Raw genomic sequence first — 12,328 nt, 5'->3', positions numbered from 1 at the left:
CTTCATCCTCGTCTGGTCCAGCCTCCGTGTCTTCATCCTCGTCGCCTGGTCCGGCTCCAGCATCCTCATCATCCTCGCCTGGTCCAGCTTCTGCTTCAGCGTCCTCATCAGCTTCGTCTGGTCCAGCCTCCGCCTCCGCCTCGTCAGGTCCAGCCTCCGCTTCGCCTGGGGCTGCAGGGGCCACGCAGCCTTCAAGTCCCCTACTACCACCTTCACATCGTCGGTCATCTGCCAGGCCGCTTGTTGGGCATCTCCGCCACCGTGGACGCCCTCCTGAACGCCCTCCTGAACGCCGCCACTGCCTTCCACGTGGCCGGCCTCCGGACTTGTTTCCACGCCGCTGTTGCCGTCCGCACGGTCAGCCCCCAGAGCTGTTTCCACGCCGCTGTTGCCGTCCGCACGGTCGGCCTCCAGAACTGTTTGCCCGTCGCCGCCGTTGCCGTGTGCACGGTCGGTCCCCAGAACTGTTTGCCCGTCGCCGCCGTTGCCGTGTGCGCGGTCGGCCCCCTGAACTGCCTCCACTCCGCCACCGCTGCCTTCCGCTCGGTCGGCTTTTGGATCTGTGTCAGCCTCCGGGCCGGCCTCCTGAACTGTGTTTTGTCCTTGTGCTCCAGCATGTGTGTTTGTTTTGGACAGGTCACTTGGTTCGCTGGGGCTTGTTTTTGTTCGGTGTTGGTCCCTCCGTCCTGGGCCCCCGCCGCCCGCCCTGGGTTGGTCATCTGTTTTTGTTTTGGGCTGTCTGGAGTCAGCCCTTGGAGGGGGGGTACTGTCATGGTCCTGGGTCATTTTGGCCCAGCGTTTTGTGTTTCCTTGAAGTTCATTTTTGTGCTTTGTGTTTATTCTGATTTTGTATTGGTTTAGGGTTGAACCTGTAGTTTGGTGTGTGTATTCAGCCCTACCTGTGTCTGTCCTTGGTGCTCTGTTCATGTCCCCGTGTTGTGTTGTAAATCAGTCTGTGTGTTCCTGCTTTACTTTGAAGGCTCATGTTCTGGATTTCCTATTCTATTTTGAAGGTCTGTGTCTGTTGTCATTGTGTTCAGCTTGTGTCCTCCGGTCCTCATGTGTATTAGGTTCAGCTGTTCTTCCCTCCTGTGTGTGATTACCTGATTACCTTGTGTGTGTATATTTAGTGGGTGTCGGTCTGTGTTCATTGTCGGCTCGTCTGCGTTCTATGGTGTTCCTGTCTCTGCGTCTCTCTGCCCCGCACCCCTTTTGTATGGTCTCTGGTTTGTCATTTAGTTCTCCCAGTTTAGGTTTCTTCAGTCGTTTTGTCATGCCTCACTGCCTGTTTCTGCCATTTTCACTTTGTAAATAAACATCACTCGTATCATCAGTCACTGCTGCATTTTGGGTCCTCCCTTTCCTCCACACCACACGGCTCACTCCGCCAGCCGTAACAGGAACATTGATCTTATTCCTCCCAACAAGGTATGTAAATTTCTACAGAAGATGCATTTTCATAATACTGATGGTGCAATACAATTTATGCTAAGCTGTCTTTACTTTTGTACAAGGTGAAGTGTTTGCTATGTGCCAGGGAGCTGGGATATAACAACAACACCCCATCCATGCTTAGGCACTACAGAGCTTTGCATGAGAATAAGGGGAACACCGATTGTGGAGCAAGACCAGGTGAGCCATCAAATGCAATGATAATATAGCATGCTGTAATGTTACTAAATGATATAACAATATTATACAACTGTTATAAGTTACGCGTGTGATATTTATATTTGTGCTTTGTTCTCCTGAGGAAAGACAATAAAGACAATCTCAAATAGATGAAGACCTGGTTAGCATGGTGATTGAGGACTCCCAGCCATTAGCATTGTGGAGGACAAAGGATTCAAAAGATTTGTTAAATCATTAAATCCTAGCTATGTTCTCCCCACTAAAAAGGTCATAAAAGCAGTGAAAATTTAGTTTTTACAGAATAAAATGTGAACAGGCAGTATGTAGCTGTCCATACCTCAACGTTACAAAAGCACAACTACTGTCCACACCCTAACCACACCTCACAGTAAATGATCATTTCCATTTTAAGCATTTCCAAATAATCATTTTCCATACTGCCAGTATAAATATACACAGTATACTGCATCACTACAATATACATGTTTTACACACTCCTTTTGTTGTTGACATTTACAGGCTGTGTGCAAAAGGCCACACTTCAAATTCTTGCCAACTAATATTTTTACGTCCAGTAGGTGTCCTACTAGAGCAAATGAAGCTTCAAGAAGCTTTGCGCTGGGATGAACCAATTGGATGAAAAGCTTCAGTGCTTCATGAAGCTTCATCTGCCCATCACTACTGTTCACCCCCAATGGACTTACTTGGTTGGGCGTAGTGGGTCTCCCGGCTGAAGTAGGTGCTCTTGCTTCCTTTTCTGGCTGAAGTGAAAACCTCTGAGAGGCTAGCTGCTTCTTTTGCCGTCTTCGGGTCATGCTCATGTATCCAGATCTCCAGCTCTGAGTTTACCATTCTCAAAAACTGCTCCAGAATTATCTGCTCAGATATTTCTTCTACAGTTGATTTTTCAGGTTTAATCCATCTTGAAAACAGGTCTTTCAATCTTACATAAAGTTCACGTGGCGTCTCACCTGGTTCAACTTTCAGAGATCTGAAGCGGCGTCTGTAGGTGTCAGCAGTGATCTCATATTTTGCCAGAATTGCCTCTTTCACCTTATCATAATTCTCAGAGTCTGTTAAATCCATAAGAATGTAGGCTGTGCGGGATTTACCTGTCAATTTACCTGGTTCGACGAATAGCCCACTCATCTCTGGACCATCGACACACGTTTGCCATTCTTTCAAACGTAGTCAGAAAATGTTCAATGTCATCTTCTGGTGACAGAGGAAAAAGTTTTGGTTCAATTAAAGACCTGGACCCACTGGCCACTGGAATGTCTTCACCATTGAATCCAAGTTCTTGATCTTCAGATGTTGTAGGGAGCGCTGGCGCCTTTGGTGGATCAGGCTTATATTACAGCGTTAACTTGTTGCTGGATTTGCTGAAATTGATGCTGCATACCTTTCCACCTTTGCTCCTGACGTGACAAATCCTTCTCCCACTTTTGGTCTCTGGCTGCTTCAAATTCAAATTCAAATTTTATTTGTCACGTACACAGTCATACACAGTACGATATGTAGTGAAATGCTTGGACAACTGCTCGTGACTTAAGAAAACAAAAAAGGAAAAGGCTATGAATAAGATAAGAAATAAATATGAAAAATTAAAAAGGGTAAATTTAACTAGGAAGGAATAAAATATAAATTAAGGTTAAAAATGAAATAACTGTACAACACAAATTAGAATGAAGGGTAAATTTAACTGGGAGAATAAGATAAAATATATAAATTAAAGTTGAAAATAAAATAACTGTACAACAAAATACACAATATAGAACTATATAAGAATGTATGAAGAAATATAAATAAATATATACACAATAACAGCAGCATATACACAATAACAGCAGCGTGATTTAAGTAATGAAGTGAAACAATGTCCAGTGTGTGTAAGAACTGTATGTGTGGGTCAGTACTGTGTGGTGGTGTGATTGAGAGACCGTATCTCCTGCGGGAAGAAGCTCCTCCTCAGTCTCTCTGTGTTGGTCTTCAGGGAGCGGAATCGCTTTCCTGACCTCAACAGAGAGAACAGTCTGTTGTTGGGATGGCTGAGGTCCTTCACGATCTTCCTGGCCTTGGTCCAGCACCGCCTGCTGTAGATTGAGTGCAGGTCAGGGAGCTCGGAGCGGATGGTGCGCTCAGCTGACCGCACAACCCTCTGTAGAGCTCGTCTGTCCTGCATGGTGCTGTTCCCGAACCAGGTTAAGATGTTTCCCGTCAGGATGCTCTCTATGGTGCAGGAGTAAAAGTTCCTGAGCACCTTGGAGGGCAGTTGGAAGTCTCTCAAGCTTGAGACCGCATAAGAGATTTCACCAACCCTGTCAACTCCTCCAATTTGTCCTCAGGGCTTTTTGCTGCCATGGCCTCTAGCTCAGATGAAGCTCCAACTCCTTCATCAGGCTGCTCCTCTTGGCCTGGCTTTCTTCCACCTCTTGTCATCATCTTCTCACTGTGGCACGAGTGACACACTCCTGACACCACTTGTAACAGGGCAGCCCTTAGCGGCTGGAAATACAGTGAGATGGACCAAGGCAAGTGTAGTGGAACAAAGCATTTATTTCCTATACAGCTCTCCTTACTACAATTAACTTGTCAAACTTCTTCACAGCACAAAAATCCACCCTCTAATGACAACTGGCAGCCTTAAATATGTTCAGCTGTCACAGACTTAACCATTATTCCACTCTCAGGTAAATTCTTAAATCCCAACCTTCCACCACAGTATACAATATATCAATAAGAATAAATAAATACATTTTCACATTTACATATTAATAAATATTTCACACTTAATGTTACACCAAACCCAATATTATAAAAACCCAGAAACCCAAGCACAAAGAGATTCACCACACACTCTTTACCCATGGACTCTCCCGGAACCTTTAAATGGTGTCTGGACCCCCAGGGAAACCTTTGCCCAAACACCTTGAAGAGGACACAGGCAAGAAAGGTGAGTAATCATTATCTTACAAACACTTATTTGCACCACTTTTATTCCTAGATTTCACACACATATTTGCATTAGTTTTCCTTACTGGTAAACCTTGATCACAATCTCAATCACCATTCTTCTCTCCTGACAGACAACCACCACATTCATTGACGAGGAGCAGCTGTGCAGGATCTGAAATAAGGCTACCAACTGATTTTAAAATTCCCAATAAATAGTCAATAAATATTTAAACTTCTTGTGTGCAAATCCATGCTTAAAGTGTAATGCTAAATAAAGTGCTTGATAAGGTGCTTTTAATAAAGTGAAAGGTGTGCTCTAAAGTGCTATAAAGATAATATAATACAGTATAAATAAATGCAGTAAGGGAGTCCTCTTCCTTACACTAGCCTATAGTGTAAATGTATATTGACGTGAAGAAATATAATGAAATTTGGCCCTAGAAGTTACTTTTTTTTTTGTTAGGGAGGATTTGTCTGTTGTTGAGTGCAATTTTAAAATAAGTTCTTTAAAAAGCAAAAACGTATATAATATGAAGGCAGTATGAGCAGAGAGTGGCTGTGTTAGTTCAGTGAGAGAGTCAAAAATGTATCAGTACACTCTTGTCTACATCTTTATTTTGTTCAATATGAACAAAATTATAGCACAAGTGCTATCACATGTATACCAATGTTTATTTGGCAGTTAAATGAAAGGCTTCAGTTAGTTAACAGTGAGGGGGGGAAAAACGCGTTCACGTTTGCAGGGTTTTTTTGTTACACAATATTTGAAATGAAAAATAAAATTTGAAAAAACTACACTTTTCGAAATATTTGTGGGTGTTTTCTTGTTTGTTTTTTGTACAACTTGAGCCCTAAAGTAGCCCTCACATGAGATGACAGTCCCATCAGTGGGTTTGAGACCCCTGCATTGGAATGACAAGTTTTAAAAAAAAATGCTGCTGTAATCTGAAGCATTAAATACTCCAAATGTAGCTGTGGATGCTACAATTTCAACTTCAGTTTAAAGGTTCTCCATTTGCCATCTCAGTTGATCAACTTTTTTTTTTCTTTTTTACAATGCAAGCTTTTCCTTTAATGCAGCTGCATGAGCAATAACTGCAACCATTACTGCCTTGGAGCACTGCAGACCTTGTGGAGGGCCTATTGCTTTTGCCTGATCCTTTACACCCCACATTACAAACACACTTGTTCATTTTCAAGACCACTTTTATTTGTTTGAACACCTTTCCTTTTCAGTCAATCACTAAGCATTTTTATCTTGAACCACATTTCTTGTCTTTCAGACTCATCCTTTGGCAAATAAGTCATCAACACTTCATGTTGGGTTTTAGGATCATCAACAAAAATATATTTTTCAAGTGTAACTTTTACCTCTTTAACAAAAGAAATTTCATTCATCAAGCCCTCTGGAATTTAATCTTTCTTTCATTTTGCAAATCAGCAGTTTTTTCCATGAGTCTTTTCTCAGTCATTAAAACAGTAGGCACTAGATCAGAAGATCCAGCCTTGGGTTCAGTATCAGACACAGGCAAAGGTTCTGGATCAGAATCAGTCTTTTTCTATGGTTTTTAAACAATCAGACCTTTGTTAATCTGTTTGCCTTCAAGATTAAGAGTCACTCAGTCGGTAGCCAATGCATTGCTCTTTTGCATGCTAAGGTATGTGTGCACACTTTAAACATGAATGGCCATTCCCTGGTTTTGTAGCAATATACATACCTTTGCACTGGCCGTCATAGATGCCCTGATGTCCAGTTGACCTCCATGACACGTAGCTCCAACAGCCCTGGTGCGCAGCAGGTGGAGGACAACGGTAACAGCATCACAATTCAGCGCAGTCTCTTTTGTTCCAAAACTCTCCAAAGAGGATGTTTTTGGCTTATGTAGGACCAGACTTCACCAATGAAAGATCAACCACCACAGATGATGAAATGACAGTTGTTGTGACACATGCAAAATAAGTATCCATTAACCATTTCTTTGAAATAAAATGATGCATCATTTATTCTTCTAATTTTGACAATGTCCATAAAACAGTTGCCTCTATTTCAATTTTTCATATGCCAAGAGGATCCAACACAACCTTACATGATAATAGACGGTCAAAAAACTGTTTGCCTCAGTTCCATCTCATCACATTTGAGCACCATTGAACCTGGATTAAATGGGTGTGGAGTCAGGTGCAAGTAGCGTTACTACTCCCTCTTGTGCTGACAAGTTACAATAGCACTAAAAACATAAAATGTCTCTGACAACGGCTGTATCCTATGGGCTCAAATTGTGGTCATAAATATTTTGTACTTGTAAATCAGGATTTGTATGTGTAAAAAGAATTTGTGTGTGTAAATTTGTGTGTGTGTAAAAAAGATTTGTATGTGTAAAATGAATTTGTGTGTGCGTAAAAAAGATTTGTGTGTGGACTTAGCCAAAAAACTACGTGAGAAAGTCTGCACTCAAGTTTCAAGTTACAAGTACGAATTTTGACCCTATTTTTCTTCCTTTCATCTGATTGGCCAATGTCATGTCAATCACAAATTTAACTATCCAGTCAGAGAACAGATGGGTTTGGCTGTTTGAGGGGTGCTTTTTTGAACTGCAGGTAGAGAACCAGTTCCCAGTAGTCCAGTTTCTTGGAATAGTTAATCTGCTTGTCTATCAATTCAGGCTACGTCCACACGTACCCGGGTATTTTTGAAAACGCAGATTTTTTTTTTGGATTTTTTTTTTGTGTCCCGTTTGGATCTTTAGCCATCAGAATTCTTGTCTTAAGGCCAAGAAAGATGCCAAGCGGATTTATTTTACCAAGTGGATCATCATGGTCTTGCCATATTGGTCCATTTGATTGACCTTTATTATAAGTATGAATTTATTTTATTTTCAGTTGCTACAAACGGGACAGACATGACTGGGGGATAGGACAGGGAGAAAGAATGAAAGAAAGAGAGGGAGAGAAAGAAAATCAAAGGGGAGAAGAGACGGTGAGAAGGGGGGAAGAGAGAAAAAAAACAACAAAAAAAAAACAAAAAAACACCTGGATCACCTGTATGGAGAAAAAAAACAGAAGAGAAAGCAAACAACAAAGAGCAACATAATAAAAAAAAAACAGCACCATCACAATAAACTAGCTAGCAGTAGATAACAGTAGATACTAAATAATAAACAATATTGTGCAGCACGCAAGATAGACAGCGCACAATGTGCTTTGAGGCAGCAGCCAAGAAAGGTGTAGTCCACGTCTGTGAACACCCGTGTGTACACCTGTGTGCACACCTGTGTGCATACCTGTGTGGATCAGCATGCTTGCATTCCAAAGGTTTCTCCATGTAACAATCTGCTAGGGAGTGTGGGGGGGCCACAGCCCCGTCCTCCAGGGTATGAAACAGGTATGGAGGAGATCCAGGCCCCAGATATCCAGAGGCCCCAGAGTACAAGGACCCGAGGAGGACCACCAAAGAGCTGAGTAGAGCCCCAAAGGACGCAGATTTTTCTATGCGTTTGCACCTTTCGTCCACACGTAAACGGCGTTTTCGGTCACTGAAAACGGAGATTTTTAAAAACTCCGGCCAGGGTGGATAATTTTGAAAACTGCGTTTTTGCATTTACGTGTGGACGAGAAAAAAGGAGAAAACGCAGCGTCAAAGGTGTGTGCCTTTTTTGACGTCACACTGTGCGCCACGTTATTGTTTCGGTGAAATGAATTTCTACAATACTGTTACTGTTAATTGTACTCTCTGCAGTGTTTAAATGCTTACATATACACACACAGTTACTGTCCCTCCACACATACGACTCGGTTCTGCTTCTTATGCCCCAGCTTTGTTTACTTTTTCCCACCAAGGCTTCTAGACTTCTGATTGGCCAACATTTCTACACGGTTAGGAATATATCGCCACCTGTTGCTTTGGCATGTTCCTAGCAGCGTTTTCCTTCATTTTTGCCTTTATGTGTGGACGGGATTATTTTTTAAAACGGAAAATCTCCATTTTCAAAAATACCCGTGTACGTAGCCTCAGCTTATTGGTTCCACTTGCACTACAGTCCATCCATCCACTTCTGCTTATCTTTTTCAGGGTCGCGGGGGCACTGCAGCCTATCCCAGCTGTCATAGGGCGAGAGGCGGGGTACACCCTGGACAGGTCGCCAGTCTGTCACAGGGCCAACACACAGGGACAGACAACCATTCACACTCACTTTCATTCACACATTGTGACAATTTGGATTATTCAATTAACCTATCCCCACAAGCTGCATGTTTTTGGACGGTGGGAGGAAGCCAGAGTACCCGAAGAGAACCCATGCAAACACAGGGAGAACATGCAAACTCCACACAGAATGGCCCCGGCCTGATGTTGGAATTGAACTCAGGACCTTCTTGCTGTGCGGCAACAGTGCTAACCACCGTGCCACCGTACTGCCCCACTACAGTCAATTGATTTAATTTTGTGTGTTCAGGAGGAAGATGGTGGTGCAGTCTGCAGCGTGACTATGGACATTGCTTTTAGGATGGGAGCGCAGTTAAGTGGAAACTGCATCCAGGACAGAAACAACAGCATTATGCTACATTTCAACAGTTAACAAACGGATGATCAGTCAGGCCAGAGTCTCTGTTTCTACCAGTTTGTGTTTCTACAGTAGAATCACTGTGGCGATCGCTTTAAAGTATCTTTGTGCTGGTTTTAATCTTTCATTTGTGCTGCTGGTTTTGTGGTCATACCTAAATAGTAAGACAAAGATCATATGTGTGTCGTCATTAGTAGTGGTGACTCTCAAAGTGGAGCCAGTGAGAACCCAATGAGAATCTACAAGGAATTGAATTGATAAGTGCTATTGATTCTCATCAATTCCCAGCCCGAGTGCAGTGTCATTAAATTCCATGTAGTTGGTTTGTAGTGTATAGATCCCTTTTTAGAGTGGTGTGTATTTTAAACTGTATAACTGGCATGGACACATTTTTCATTTCCTGGGTACTATAGCCCCCTCTGAGTCTCTGTTAGATGTGGTGCAGACAGCCCTCAAGTCATGCATGGCTCAGCTGGCTGGAGTGTTTACACACATCTTCAACCTTTCCCTCTCTCTGTCTGTCTGCAGTGCCAACCTGCTTCAAAACGGCCACCATGTACCCAAATCCTCCACCATCTCATCACTGAATGACTGGCGACCGGTAGCCCTGACCCCCATCGTGAGCAAATCTTTTGAGAGGCTGGTCAGGGACTTCATCTGCTCTGCACTACCCAACTCACTGGACTCTCTACAATTTGCAACAGGTTCACTGATGATGCACTGACACTACATATACTGCCCTCTCGCACCTGGAGAAAAGACACACGTATGTGAGACTGCTGTTTGTAGATTACAGCTCAGCATTCAATACCATCATTCCCTCGAAGCTGGACAGAAAACTGCAGGATCTAGGACTGAGCAGCTCTCTCTGCAGCTGGATCCCTAACTTCCTGTCTGACAGACGCCAAGTGGTCAGACTGGGCAGCATCACCTCATCCCCCGTCATAATGAGCACTAGTGCTCCACAGGGGTGTGTACTGAGCCCTCTCCTGTGCTCACTATACACCTACAACTGCACCGCCACAAGCAACTCCAACATCATTGTGAAGTTTGCGGACGACACAACACCGTCCTATCACCAAAAGTGACAAGACGGCTTACAGGGAGGAGGTCAGCGCCCTAACAGACTGGTGCCAAGAGAACCATCCTACCCTCAACATCACAAAGACAAAGGAGTTGATAGTAGACCTCTGGAGATGTAGAAAAGCACACACCCCCATCACCATCAACGACGCTGCTGTTGAGAGAGGGAGCAGCTTCTGTTTCCTTGGTGTACATCTGGCAGAGGATCTCACATGGTCTGTTCACACAAACAAAACAGTAAAGAAGGTGCAGCAGGCCTCTTCTGTCTCAGGAGATGGAAGAGATTCAGCATGAGCCCCCACATCGGCAGGACCTTCTACCACTGTGCCATTGAGAGCATCCTCACTGGATGCAGCACCACCTGGTATGGCAGCAGCCTATAACCACAAAGCTCTCAAGAGAGTGGTGCGGTGTTCTGAATGGATAATTGAAGGTGAGCTTCCCTCCCTTCATGAAGTCTACAAGAAGTGGTGCTTGAGGAAAGTGGGAAGGATCATTACTCCAGTCACCCCAGCCATAAACTGTTTAAACTACTTCCATCAGGCAGAAGGTACTGCAGTATCCGGTCCCAAACCAGCAGACTCAGGAACATCTTTTTCCATCAGGTCAACAGACGGCTGAACACTTCATAAACACCTCACTTTCACTTACCAGACATTTATGCACTCCATATTGTACATATATGCCATTCCTTTTGCACAATAAGTTTCTTGGATTTTGCACACCACTGTTGCTTGTGAAGCTTGCACACAAGAATTTCACTCACATGTGCTGCAGTAATGTGATGTGACAATAAAAGTGATTTGATTTGAGAAGTCCTCATTTTAAAGTCTGGGTTGTAAACAGGACTGGACTGGGACAAAAAAAAAAAAAAAATCAGCCGGGGCATTTTGACTAGAGAACAGCCCACCAGGTATTATAGGAAAAGCCATAAAGCCTTTGAATGAAAACAAATGCTGTTGTGACTGTGATGTACACTGTCTTGTTGGTATATATGTATCAATCTAATAAACTTAAACCTACACCATCCTCCCTATTCTGGTATTTTAAACAGTACTTACCAGAAATATCAAACAACCTAATCAATAATTACATATACAGTGGGGCAAAAAAGTATTTAGTCAGCCACCGATTGTGCAAGTTCCCCCACCTAAAATGATGACAGAGGTCAGTAATTTGCACCAGAGGTACACTTCAACTGTGAGAGACAGAATGTGAAAAAAAAAATCCATGAATCCACATGGTAGGATTTGTAAAGAATTTATTCGTAAATCAGGGTGGAAAATAAGTATTTGGCCAATAACAAAAATACAACTCAATACTTTGTAACATAACCTTTGTTGGCAATAACAGAGGTCAAACGTTTACTATAGGTCTTTACCAGGTTTGCACACACAGTAGCTGGTATTCTGGCCCATTCCTCCATGCAGATCTTCTCGAGAGCAGTGATGTTTTGGGGCTGTCGCCGAGCAACACGGACTTTCAACTCCCGCCACAGATTTTCTATGGGGTTGAGGTCTGGAGACTGGCTAGGCCACTCCAGGACTTTCAAATGCTTCTTACGGAGCCACTCCTTTGTTGCCCGGGCGGTGTGTTTTGGATCATTGTCATGTTGGAAGACCCAGCCTCATTTCATCTTCAAAGTTCTCACTGATGGAAGGAGGTTTTGGCTCACAATACATGGCCCCATTCATTCTGTCCTTAACACGGATCAGTCGTCCTGTCCCCTTGGCAGAAAAACAGCCCCATAGCATGATGTTTCCACCCCCATGCTTCAGAGTAGGTATGGTGTTCTTGGGATGCAACTCAGTATTCTTCTTCCTCCAAACACGACGAGTTGAGTTTATACCAAAAAGTTCTACTTTGGTTTCATCTGACCACATGACATTCTCCCAATCCTCTGCTGTATCATCCATGTGCTCTCTGGCACACTTCAGACGGGCCTGGACATGCACTGGCTTCAGCAGCGGAACACGTCTGGCACTGCGGGATTTGATTCCCTGCCGTTGTAGTGTGTTACTGATGGTGACCTTTGTTACTTTGGTCCCAGCTCTCTGCAGGTCATTCACCAGGTCCCCCCGTGTGGTTCTGGGATCTTT

This window comes from Rhamphochromis sp. 'chilingali' (genome assembly GCF_963969265.1).
Source record: "Rhamphochromis sp. 'chilingali' genome assembly, chromosome: 19".
In the NCBI taxonomy this organism is placed as follows: Eukaryota; Metazoa; Chordata; class Actinopteri; order Cichliformes; family Cichlidae; genus Rhamphochromis; species Rhamphochromis sp. 'chilingali'.
The sequence above is the reverse complement of the archived record's forward strand: the minus strand, read 5'-3'. Positions refer to the sequence as shown.